We start from the raw sequence: 14,071 nt of genomic DNA, 5'->3' as shown, positions 1-14,071 counted from the left end.
TCTTCTCCTCGCTCGCTCCCCTCATAGCCAGCAGCCCCGCTCGCGGGGGGATGCCCGTTCGTAGCTACCAGCCCGCCAAGCGTCGAGGGGGCTTCCGAGGCTGAAGGGAAGAGCCGGAATGCCCTTCCCGGGTTTAGATTGCTTGCTGTTGGGGAAAACGGAGGAGGCGGCGGCGGCGGTGGGGCGCGATCGCCTACTTTCTGGAGCGAGGAGAAAAGAACCGCCGCCTCCTCCGTTTTCCCCAACAGCAAGCAATCTAAACCCGGGAAGGGCATTCCGGCTCTTCCCTTCAGCCTCGGAAGCCCCCTCGACGCTTGGCGGGCTGGTAGCTACGAACGGGCATCCCCCCGCGAGCGGGGCTGCTGGCTGTGAGGGGAGCGAGCGAGGAGAAGAAGACGGGAAAAGGTCTCCGGGTGGCCCCGCTTGGCTCCGTCTCCCTCCACACAGGATGGGCTTTGGGTCTCCGATGCCCTCGCCCGTTCCCTCAGGAGCGATGAGTGGGACGTCTTCTTCTCCTCGCTCGCTCCCCTCATAACCATCCCTCCAGCGTCGAGGGGGCTTCTGAGGCTGAAGGGAAGCGCCGGAATGCCCTTCCCGCGTTTAGATTGCTTGCCGTTGGGGGGAAACGGAGGCGGCGGCGGCGGTGGGGCGCGATCGCCAAGTTTCTGGAGCAGATAGGCTTTGAGTTTTTGGCTGGGGGGGGAGAAGTAGGACCTTCCTAAGTTCCCCCCCCAGTCAAAATCACAAAGCCAGGCAGCCCCCAGCCGCCAAAGGAGCCTCCTCATTCTCCCTGCCCTGTGGAGAAGTGTGGAGGGCTGCGTCACTAAGCTCCACCCCTCCATAACCCCACCCCCATATGACCAAAGCCCCCCCCCACCGGGCCGTAGAAAACTCGTCTAACTTAAAGCCGGTCCCTGGTGCTAAAAAGGTTGGGGACCTCTGGTCTAGAACAATAACAAAACAGACTTAAAAATAAGTCTAAAATAAAGTCTAATAAAGTCTAACAAATTGAACATTCTGCAGACATTTATAGTCTCCTATATAAACTCCTTGCATCCAGTTCATCAGAAAATAAAAATCTGTGCATCCCTTCCAGCAATTTGCCTCCTTGCAATTAGTTTCACTTTCAGTTTAACAGTGTCCTCAAATCAGCTGAAGGTTGGTAAGCTGATAATAAGTTGATTGGCTTAACAGGCTGTGTTCTGTTTGCTGCAATGAGGTAAATTGCTGGGAGAGTAGTTGGGCTACATTCAGTATATAAGACACACCCATGTTTTCACCCTCTTTTGGGGGTAAAAAGATGCATCTTATACTCCGAAAAATAATCATTCAAAAACCTACCAATTATCATTTAATGATAAAACAGAACAGCTATCAGATAAAACATTTGAGGAATCAGAGGAACCTGTTCAAAAGTACCTTTGAAACATATTTAAATGAAATTGCAATGTACTCACAATGAACGGAATATAAGGTTTTATTCTAATACTTCTAGCACCTCTGTTATGAACTGGCTGTATTTTTGCACATGTATTTGGCACTCCTTAGTTGCCAAAAGGTATCAGCCAGTGCTGGATCACATCTAAGCCAGCTATAAATAATACACAAACGCCATTTAAAGAAAGGCCCAATATCTGAAAATAACAGATAAACTGCATGAATTTCAAAAACATTACTGAAATTTCACACAGAGAAATGATTCCTCACATATTATTCATCAACAAACTCTTGAATCAATGAGTTGTAATAATAGCATGCATTCAATGAGTTTTGAATTCAGATTAACATCGTGGTTAATCTGCACATAACCATTGTGCAATGGTTTTGTAAAACAATGAATGTATTTAGTAGTACAAAATTGAATATCAATTATCAAATTAGTAGCATTCATGAAAGATACTCAAAAAGATTTGGTAGGTTTAATTATCCTACATGAACAATATTTCAAAACAATCTGATATATTTCTGTGTGCTATATATGATTCTTGTGCTCAATCTTAAAAGGGTAGAGATAAGTACATGGCGTTCTAATTTATTGCAGTAGAATAAATGATGAGTTATTCTATTTAACCCTGCTATTCTGTTCGAAAAAAGTTCCTAATGTTATGTTCGGGTCACATACGACCCGGACCGAAAACACTTCATTTGAAGTGCTTATGTTTGGTCAATTTGAAAACTTTTTTCACTTGGAAAGTAGTCTGAACATTTCTGCACACAATGATATGAAAATTGAAATGAAAAAATTAATCCTTATTGGTTTATTTTGCACATAAATGTGCCTCCCCCCCCGTTTTTGTGAATTTTTTTCAATTTATGGATAGTTTTGCTTGCAAAATCCATTCTATTTTACTAAAGTTGGTGTGGGATTGGTAGCTTGAACATTTCTGCACACAATGATATGAAAATTGAACTGAAAAAATTAATCCTTATTGGTTTATTTTGCACATAAATGTGCCTCCCCCCCGTTTTTGTGAAATAGTCTTTACTTTATGGATAGTTTTGCTAGCAGAATGCATTCTATTTTGCTAAAGTTGGTGTGGGATTTGTAGCTTGAACATTTCTGAACATAATGATATGAAAATTGAACTGGAAAAATTGATGCATATTGGTTTATTTTGCATATAAATTTATTTCAATTTATATAAAAATTATGCTGTTAATTTCAAACTTACATACTTTTTTTAGTAAAATTGATTTCTTTCATAAAATTAGTTATCTGGCTACAATGTGGTTGATTTTCAAAAGGATATTCCAAATATTTCTAGACAAATATGTATAAACAGTGACAATAATGGCACACAGCAAGGCCGGGGGGGGCCTTTTGTGGCAAAAATAAACCAATAAGAACCATTTTTTTTCAGTTCATTTATATTTTTCTTATGTTCAGAAATGTTCAATTTAGTATATCAAACCTTTTGGGGGGAAATTCCTTAGGGATTTGTAGCCTTAAAAAATAGAAATTGACACGAAATTCAGAAAGGATTGGGGGAGGGGCTTTTTGATCAAAATAAAAATATAAGTCTCAATTTTTCCAGTTCAATTTTCATATCATTATGTTCATAAATGTTCAAACTAGTTTTCCAGTTGAAAAAGTTTTCAAAAAGATCAAATTCAAGTACCTAAAAAAAATATTTTTGGTCCGGTCATATACGAACAGAAACAGATTCGAAGTTATGATTTTTTTTTGCCCAGAAAACAATTAGCCACCACCCCAAAAATATTTTTTGATGATCAGCATTGTTAAATTGAGTAAATGAATGCCTAAGATTTTAAAGAATATTTCAGATTTGGAGCAGCCGAGGGGGGGGGGGGGGCTTATTTCTGATGTTAAAAAACCAGTAAGAATCATTTTTTTCAGTTCCTTTATATTTTTGTTATATTCAGAAATGTTCAAGCTACCAATCCCACACCAACTCCAGTAAAATAGAATGGATTTTGCAAGCAAAACTATCCATAAATTGAAAAGAATTCACAAAAATGGGGGGGAGGCACATTTATGTGCAAAATAAACCAATAAGGATTAATTTTTTCATTTCAATTTTCATATCATTGTGTGCAGAAATGTTCAGACTACTTTCCAAGTGAAAAAAGTTTTCAAATTGACCAAACATAAGCACTTCAATGAAGAGTTTTCGGTCCGGGTCGTATGTGACCCGAACATAACATTAGGAAGTTTTTTTGCCCAGCAAAAACTAAGCCCCCCACCCCCCCAAAAAAAATTCTCATAGAGAGAACCCCTGAAATGATGAACAGTCATGAAATTTCAAGTTTCAGATATGCAGGGAAAATTTTTTACAGGGACTCAAACTTGGCTTCGGGTCACATAGGACTCGAACAGAACAGCAGGTTTAAATATGTATTGTGTTGGTAAAAAGAATGCTAATTAGTTTCCCTCACATTGATCATGCTTCAAGCAAATTGCTTTTCAAGTCTCATTTGAGTGAGTGGCATACAAAAATAAATAATTAATAAATAAAAGAAAATAAATCAAAAGTCTGGTCTCTTTAATGAAGTCATTGTAGAAGGAGATTTTATCAGAGGACTGAATTCTTCCATGAGTTAGCCTAAGTACAACTATTTCATTGTTAGGCTCAGGGTTGGCTGCTGAGGGTTTGCAAGGGTTCGGGAGAACCTCTAGCTAAGATTCTGTGCAGTTCAGAGAACCCTCCCAAATCCCACTCCTGGCCCTGCCCATCCCAGGATTCCCCACATGGACCATTTTGGATGCAGGTAAGTACATGCTGCATGCAGAGGCTCATGGAGGGCGGAAAACAGGCTTACCAAAAGCCTCCAGAACCTGGGAGAGTGTTTTAACCTCCTGGGGGGATGGAGAAAATCCTATGGCGCAGCAGTGGGTTCTCCTAGTCTGGACCAATTTTTGGAACTGGTAGTGCTGGCAGCAGGACGCTCCACCCACCCACTCAGGACACTTCTGCACATGCGCAGAAGTATTGTGCATACACGCAAGCAAACCAGTGGTAAAAAAATTCCCAACTCATCACTGCTACGGAACCTGGGGTGGACAAAAATATCCCCGACTGCAGTGGTGCCGGAGACTGACTGGCAATCTCACGCTACTCACCAGACCCTACAAAACTTTTACCAAACCCATCCTTGAATACAGTTCATCTGTCTGGAACCCATACCACATCTTGGACATCAACACCCTTGAAAATGTCCAAAGATACTTCACCAGAAGAGCCCTTCACTCCTCCACTCAAAACAGAATACCCTACGAAAGCAGACTATCAATCCTAGGTCTAGAAAGATTAGAACTACGTCGCCTAAAACATGATCTACGTAATGCCCACAAGATCATATGCTGCAACGTTCTACCTGTCAATGACTACTTCAGCTTCAATTGCAACAACACAAGAGCACGCAACAGATTCAAACTTAATATTAACCGCTCCAAACTTGACTGTAAAAAATATGACTTCAGCAATCGAGTTGTCGAAGCGTGGAACTCATTACCTGACTCAGTAGTGTCAACCCCTAACCTCCAACATTTTCCCCTTAGACTATCCACGATTGACCTCTCCAGGTTTCTTAGAGATCAGTAAGGGGCGTGCATAAGTGCACCAGTGTGCCTTCTGTCCCCTGTCCAATTGTCTCTCCTTATCTCATTTATCTTTTCTTCCTTTCAAATATGTTCACCTATACTTTTATATCTTATCTTCTATTCTTTTCTTTACTTATATTATTACATATCTTTCTCTTCAATGTGTATTATGTATTAGACAAAATAAATAAATAAAAAATAAATAAATAAACTCTGCAGGAGAAAACACCACATTGTATAACTGCTGCCTTTCCCCAAATGTGTATTCCCACAAATACAAATTTTTCTCAGGTAATTCCACCAAATGTATAGAAAAGACTGCATCATCCATCAAAGGGCAGGCACTTTCTGGCAGACTGCACTCTCTGTAAGATTTAGCTTTCAGTTAATGCATATAGAGTTATTTGCATTCTTGGTTTGCCCATGCAACTATCTTGGCCACAATAGAAAAAAAAAGATCATTCATAAGAGGACATAAATTGTTTAATCTTATGTATCCTTTCCCTCTGCAAATATTTAAGCCACTCAATTGGGTATTTTGGCTGGGGAAATCACTTTGCCAGAAATGATGAATGAAGCTCTGCCTGTAAGTACAAGACACAGAAAGATTTCCTCTTCTGAATAACATCATTTTAGTTTTACATGGCCTAAGTCTAAACCAGCTGTAGGTTGTTTAAGAGATAAAAAACATTGTTGACAGTTTTACTGTGTGTATATTGTTTTCTGAATAATACAAGCAGAAAAAATGAGAGATATAGCTTGATGCTATCAGCAAATGCAAAGCTTCACGTCTCCATATTTTATTCTTTCTTAATAGAAAGGGATCAAAATTTATGAGTTGCCTTTAGCAGCACAGAAGAAAAACAAACATTAGTATGGGTTCCATGGTACCTTGCTAATTATTTAGTTTAAGCCTCAAATAGGAATCCAAGGGATTTTTTTGGGGGGGGGGGGAGAAATTGTGGTTAGTTAAAAACTGAGGCAACTTGTTTCCCCTATATCCTATAAAAGTATGGATTATATCTAGAGTTTAGCTGTAGCATGCTCAGTGGCCACACCCTGGGCTACAGCTTTGACAGCTGGCCAAACCAGGTTGAGAGTAGGTGTTGGGTCATTGACCTTCGGTGAGATACGGACTTGTCTATCCTGAGTATGTGAAGACAGTTTCTGGCGGACTGAGTGGATGAAATCTACTAGAATAGGACAACAGTCAGGAAGGTGGTCTCTGCAAGTGATGTGGTATGCTAAGAGCACGGCAAGACACAAAAGATTCCCTGGTCAACCACTGTACCCAGCCCACCACCACTGTCTTGACTCTTGTCCTGCTATTGGAGCAAGATGGAATCTGGGAAGAGAATGTGAGGCTGACTATGCGCACCTCTCCCTCGGTTTAATCAAATTCACATGCCCAAGTCTTGACATCCCCCCGTTTAGATATCAAGGTCCTTTTCAAACACAATGGATGAACATCATATCCAGAGTCCAGTGACTGAAGCCATAAAGGAATATAATAATAATAATAATAATAATAATAATAATAATTATTATTATTATTATTATTATTATTATTATTATTATTATTTATTGGATTTGTATGCTGCCCCTCTCCAGAGACTCGGGGCGGCTAACAACAATGATAAAAACAGCATGTGACAATCCAATAATAAAACAACTAAAAACCCTTATTATAAAACCAAACATACACACAAACATACCATGCATAACTTGTAATGGCCTAGGGGGAAGGAATATCTCAACTCCCCCATGCCTGGCGATATAAATGAGTCTTGAGTAGTTTACAAAAGACAGGGAGGGTGGGGGCAATTCTAATCTCTGGGGGGAGTTGGTTCCAGAGGGCTGGGGCTGCCACAGAGAAGGCTCTTTCCCTGGGGCCCACCAAACAACATTGTTTAGTCGATGGGACCCGGAGAAGGCCAACTCTTTGGGACCTTATCGGTCGCTGGGATTCGCGCGGTAGCAGGTGGTTCCAGAGGTAGTCTGGTCCAAAGCCATGTAGGGCTTTAAAGATCATGACCAACACTTTGAATTGTGACTGGAAACTGATCGGCAGCCAATGCAAGCCACGGAGTGTTGAGGAAACATGGGCGAATCTTGGAAGCCCCACGATGGCTCTCGTGGCTGTGTTCTACATATCCTGAGGATATGGGTAAAATATGGCAAGATGGCAGGAATACCATGCAATCAAATTTCCTTCTGTCTTTTTTTATGTGCATCACACAGATTACCCAGATAAAAAATAAATAAGCAGTCCTTCAATTGAGCCATCATGGACACTATTGGCTTTTTTTCACTCTACTTGAGGGAAACCTCTGAAGCCATCTTGTCTCGTTCAGATTTGTCAATTTGCATTTTGTGTTAGATTTCCTCAATCAGAGTTCAGAACAATATTTGAAATTATTTTACTCCCCAGCAAATTATCTCGCTGATCTTTTCCCTCTTTTCAAACGTATATTTTTTTACTTGTTCTTCCTTTCTTCAAAAAGATTTCTCTGGAGTTTTTTCAGAGCTGCTGTTTTATACCTTTATTACCATTGTTATTGTATTGTAAGCCACCCAGACTTACTATATGAGTGGAACGGATTGTGGTGTGTGTCCATGTGTGTGTAAATAAATATGTCCAATTACAAGTTTGAAAGGAAAAGGAATGGGAGAAAGAAAGCTAGTACAGTGTGAAGGAGCTAAAATGAAGCACATGGATTTTTTAAATGTTAGTTATTTGTCTAGAGTTATAAATTTATTTATTTATTATTTATTTATTTACTCGACTTCTATGCCGCCCAATCCCGAAGGACTCAAGGCGGCTTACAACAGTGGTACAAATATAAGAATAAATGCAAAACAGTAAAAGAAGTCAAATAGTTACCTGAGGTTAAAACATAACAAACAAAAAACCCATAAAAAGTTATTATTAAAAAAAAGAAGGGAAAAAAGGAAAAAAAACAAGAAAAAAACACACTCTCATATATATACACATGTGCCGTCTAGTTCTCTTTCTCAACTCTTTATAGTATTCTGGATACATCTTTCTTCTTTTGTTCACCCATATGCCAATACTGTAAGGTGTTTACAAAGTTGACCGTTTTACATGCTAAAAAGTTCTATTTGAGGAAATTTGTAAAAGGGTGATTTCTACTAAAATTAGAGATACAGTGTTCCCTCGATTTTCGTGGGGAATGCATTCTGAGACCGCCGCAAAAGTCGAATTTCCGCGAAGTAAAGATGCGGAAGTAAATACACTATTTTTGGCTATGAACAGTATCACAAGCCTTCCCTTAACACTTTAAACCCCTAAACTGCAATTTCTCATTCCCTTAGCAACAATTTAGATTATTACTCTCCATGTTTATTTATTAAAATTTATTAAAAAACATATTTATTAAAGGCGGACGAAAGTTTGGCGATGACATATGACATCATCGGGCGGGAAAAACTGTAGTATAGGGGAAAAAAACGGCAAAGTATTTTTTAATTAATATTTTTGAAAAACTGTGGTATAGCCATTTCACGAAGTTCGAACCTGCAAAAATCGAGGGACCACTGAACTATATCTTAGCTACAAAACTCCTGGTGATTATTTAGATGGCAACTCTATCTTCTAAGTGCCATCTAGCGATCCTCCAGAATGTCTGAGTTCTGGCAGATGTAAAGCACAATGACTTTATTTATTATTAATTAGATTTCTATGCCGCCCTATTTCTCGTACTTTATTTTGTACATAAATAGTCTTCTTTTTAAAGTATTGATACATGGGTGTGTAAAAGTGTCATCCGTGAGTGTTGCCAGAAAAATAGTCTGTTGCAAATTGCCAGCTCCAGAACATATCACCTTTTATTTAACTAAAAAAATTGATATCCTTAAAAAAAAATTGGCAGGGAGTTTTGTTTTGGGCCCTTTCCTTTTTCATCACAAAACAAATCTGTGCATGTAGAATGATATGCTTTAAGCCTAATTATTTTGTAGTCTGCATCAGGGTCCAAGATACCACATCTGGTGTTAATTATTTTAAAAGGTCATTTTACATTTGCTATTATGAACTATCCTATATAAAAGTCAGAAGAAAACCATTTAAAGGAAAATGGAGATAGTATTTACAATTGTAATTATAGAGATGGCCATAAAAATTGTCAACTTTGCATTAAGTCCTCCTTTTTAAAGGCCATGATAGCCATTTTATCTAAACTGGTCAAAATTATGACTTCAGCAGAAATTTGCAATAATCCATCTGTACAGTGTTGAGACAAGACAGAGAGGGAGAGAGTCTCTTTATATAATCACTTCATATAATTAAATGATTGCTTGTTTCATCAGGGTACTTAAATATAAAGGAAAAAAGGCAGCAGCATCTTTTACAGAGACATAAGCCAAATTTAAGCCAATATATAGTTGTTTTCAGCAACTGTTATAGTTGCACAACATTCTTTAGTTTAAATTTTTGTAGTAACAACTGTTCCTCTTGAAAGAAGATAGACAAAAGCCAGACAATATTGTCACAACAGAAAACGTCTCCTTAATTACAACCATTTATTGTAATATGTTAATACATATATATGAGAGAGAATTTGGTATAATGGTTAAAAATTGGGGAACCATGAGTTCTGGTCTATCTTAGGCATCAAGCCAGTAGCATAACCCTGAACCAGGCACTCTGTCTCAAACCTAGGAAGTAATGCCAAGCCATTTCCAAACAGCTTGCCAAGAAAATTGCAGAGACTTGTTGGTTGCCTGGAGTCAAGAATAGCTTGAAGCCATGAAAAAAGCAAAATTCAACCTGTTGGAAGTGCAACAAAGAAATAGGATCCTTATTTCACATATGGTGGTCCTGCTCAAAAGTAAAATAATTCTGGAAAAAAATTCATAAGTGGCTGTTGGAGATAACTGAAACAGATATAGAATTTACTCCAGAATGCATGCTCCTAGGAATAAAAATGAAAAAAATACCTCTCCAAAATACAATATTTAATTACCCACATAATTACGGCAGCACGGATATCCTACGCACAATTCTGGAGAAACAAAGAGATCCCGCCAGAAAATAACATCATAAACATATTTATAGATGTGCAAAAATAGATTCCAGATTCAAACCAGATTCACGGAACAATCATATTCTTCATTTAACAACTGCAGAAATTCATTTAACAACTTTGGCAAGAAAAGTTGCAAAATGGAGCAAAACTCAATAAATTTCTCATTTAGCAACATCAAATCTGGGCACAATTGTGTTCATAAACCGAGGACCAAATGTACCAAATGTACAGTTCAGGTGGATCAAATACAGCCAACTCACATAGACCATAGTTCCCATCTCCAGTTCCTATGAATTTCCATGCAAATGGAAATGCATTAATGGATATCTTCCACATTTATTTATCTTCATAGTTGGGCATTTATGAAAAGTTCCTATCCAGAATGAGTTAAGTCAATATTTGTGAAGCAATCTTCACATACTTTCCTGATTTGTAAGTGCTTTATAGGCTAAGAGTTTCACAGTTATGTATTTTGATCCCAGAATAGTATGCCTAAGTACCTCCATTCAAATCCTAGATTCCAGATTCCAGCACATCCTCAAGCCCCGTTTCTTTCAAGAGGAACCAAATTTTAATCACCTCATTAAACAGTATGATCGGTAGAAAGCAAGGCTACTTACACTTCTCTGCCAAAGAAATGTTTCAGACAAGACACTGTGTTTTAAATTTGTACTTGGTAAGAAAACAATATTTGAATAAAATCCTTCATGTTACTACTATTATCTTTTCACCTTCTGTACCAGCCATAAAAGACAACAGCTACTGAACCTCTCCTTCTGGCCGATAGCAACTGCTACTTACTAAGGGCTTCGTTAGATTAGTATCCAGGGCGATGCTATTTTGGAATTTCAAACTGGAACCACAGCACAAAAATGATTCTTTTTCTCTCAGGCATTTATTCAATATCCCCATGTCCTATTAAGAATCAGTAAATTTGTAATACATTTTACAGCAGAAATTTCAAGCCCTAGATGCAGATCAATGTAGAGGAATAGAGTGGTTATTAGGATAGCCTACATTTAATAGGTCATACCTTGTGAGGGAGGATGCCAGGTTTCAGCTTATTATTATTATTATTATTATTATTATTATTATTATTATTATTATTACTACTACTATTATTATTATTATTTATTTATTTATTATTTATTATTTATTTATGCCGCCCCTCTCCTTAGAAGGAAGTCTTATTTGATTTGATTTGATTTGATTCGATTCAATAAATTTATAAGTCACCAGAAACTGAGGCATGTTCCTGGGTTGTAAGGTTTATTAACCCATAAATGTAGGCTAAATATCTGGTGAAATTCAGCAGGTTCTGGACAACCAGTAGTGGAAATTTTGAGTAGTTCGAAGAACCGGCAAATACTATCTCTGGCTGTGCCCAGAGTGGGGTGGGAATGGAGATTTTGCAGTATCTTACCCCTGCCATGTCCACCAAGGCACACCACGCCCACCATGGCACGCCACAGAACTGGTAGTAAAAAAAAATGGATTTCACCACCGCTAATTATAATATGTGACACCCTCAAAAGATGCATCCAAAAGTTTTATTTACCTCAAAAAGAGTGTTTGGGGGTTTGTTTGTTTTATACCTCATCCTTTCCAGGCATGTTTATACCTCCTTGCCTTTCGCAAGCTCCTTAAAACCCACCTCTGTCGTCAGGCATGGGGGAATTGAAATTTTTTCCCTTCCCCCTAGGCTTATAGAATTTATACATGGTATGCTTGTTTGTATGATTGGTCTCTTAAATTGGGGTTTTTTAGATTACTTTTTAGTTTGTTACATTGTTTTCTTTATTATTGTTAGCTGCCCCGAGTCTTCGGAGAGGGGCAGCATACAAATCTAATTAATAATAATAATAATAATAATAATAATAATAATAATAATAATGTTATAATACTAAAATTTCATTTCCTTTCCTTTCCTTTCCTTTCCTTTCCTTTCCATTCCATTCTATTCCATTCCATTCCATTCTATTCTATTCCACCACACCACACCATACTACACTACACCACACTATACTACACCACACTACACCACACACCATACTATATGTATTTCAACCCTGAGAAATTTGAACCATAGAAATTTCTTTTAAAGAATTCCCTACACACTATTTTTTATATCAACCTGAATGAAAATTATTCACCATTTATTTTTATTGCAAAAATAAACCTCTTTCCCCATCTGACTTCCCCAACTCCAAGAATTATTATCAATATCATCATCTATTTATTTAGATGTTTACCTTATTATTATTATTTATTAGATTTGTATGCCGCCCCTCTCCGTAGACTCAGGGCGGCTCACAGCAATAACAAAGACAATGTAAAAACAAATCTACTAATTTAAAAAACACTAAAAAACCCATTATTAAAAGCTCTCTTTCTCTCCATCTTGGTTATTTGAATTTTAACTTAATTTTAAATGTATGGTTTTTATTTATTGTTTTAGTGTTTTATATTGTAGTTTAATGACTGTATAAAGCTCAGTGATATGGGCAGCATAGAAATTTAATAATAATAATAATAAATAATAATAATAATAATAATTTCTAGATATTACAGGAACTGTCAGTTTCCTCTTGAGACTTATTTCATTGGAAATCTGTAAAGAAAAAGGATGAATTCATCCTCTGATTTGGATTCAAATCAGAAGACTCTGCATATAGCATAATTTAAAAACAAATAAAATATGTAAATTTAATTCCACATGAATATGTTATCAGGTCTCTATATAATTCTAAGCATTGGGTCTTTTGAAAGAATCATGTGTGTAAGATTTCAAAGAGATTGGGAAAATAAATCTGTTTCTCTCCTAATTCATTCACTCAGGGATCAGTTTCAGGTAGGATTACGGATTTTAACTGAAAACAACCTTGGAAAACAACATGATAACAACATATTTGGCTGTGAGCTGTCCAGAGTCCTCTGGGAGTAGGGCAGCATATAAATCCAATTAAATAAATAAATAGACGATGTTTTTAGGTTTATTCACGGCCAAATCTAGAAAAGAGAAAAGTAAACAACTGGCTTAATCTATTGCTTGGGGGGTGGGGGGGCATAAGGATGATTTCTCAGAAACAGTATAATAGAATGTTCTGTCACTGAGTATGACAGATGACACTGGATTAAAAATAATAAGTGAAGAACGGCCTTCATTTTAGATAATGTAATAGCTAAATAAGATGGAGATAGATGATCCTGACAGGTTCAAGGTTGATTCAACCTTTCATTCTTCTGAGGGTGGTAAATGAAGATCCAGATTGTTGGGAGCAATATGCTGACTTTGTAAATTGTTTAGAGAGGGCTGTAAAGCACTGTGAAGTGGTATATAAGTCTAACTGCTATAGTGAAGATGGGGTAAACAGCCAGGAGTATTTTAGCTGCCACTGATAGCCTGGCTGTACATAAATCTGCTAGAGCCTTTTAAAATTATGCAAATTGATTGCTGTTCCCTCAGTTGCTGACAGACAATTTCATAATAATAATCTCTGTAACAAAGTACATTAAAGCTTAATTTAACAGACGTCAGTTTAATGGACTCTGGATAGCTCAGAGACATTTTTCACCTGAACTTCACCCGCATTTGATGGACCGTTATCTGTTAAATCAAGGTTAAATGAAATTGGCACTATTTATGTCAATTAAGTAATTACACAAATGATGTCAATTGACACAAATAATACATATTCAAGTGTAACGGATACTCTCTGCCCTGAGAAAAGTCTATTAAATTTAGGTTTTACTGCATTTTGTCTAGCCTGGAACTTCGTGTGTTTAGTTTCAATGGATGACCTCAAATTCTAACATTGTGAGGAGAGGTAAATATGAAGCTGCGATTTAAGAAAAGAAAAGCATTCGTGTAGTTATTTAGAGCTTATTACCACCCCTTTTGTCCAATTGTGAAATTACCTGTATATTGTAGGGAAGTACAATATTTTCATAAAAACATGAG

General features: G+C 37.5%; 1 protein-coding gene across 6 annotated transcripts in view; it reads right to left on the bottom strand.

Moving 5' to 3' along the window:
* ESR1 (estrogen receptor 1) overlaps positions 1-14,071 on the bottom strand; it is a 258,921-nt gene that overhangs the window by 25,238 nt on the left and 219,612 nt on the right. The gene's annotated exons all lie outside the window — the stretch shown is intronic.

This window comes from Erythrolamprus reginae, chromosome 1 (assembly GCF_031021105.1).
Source record: "Erythrolamprus reginae isolate rEryReg1 chromosome 1, rEryReg1.hap1, whole genome shotgun sequence".
Taxonomy (NCBI): domain Eukaryota; kingdom Metazoa; phylum Chordata; class Lepidosauria; order Squamata; family Dipsadidae; genus Erythrolamprus; species Erythrolamprus reginae.
This window is presented reverse-complemented; position numbering and strand designations above follow the sequence as displayed.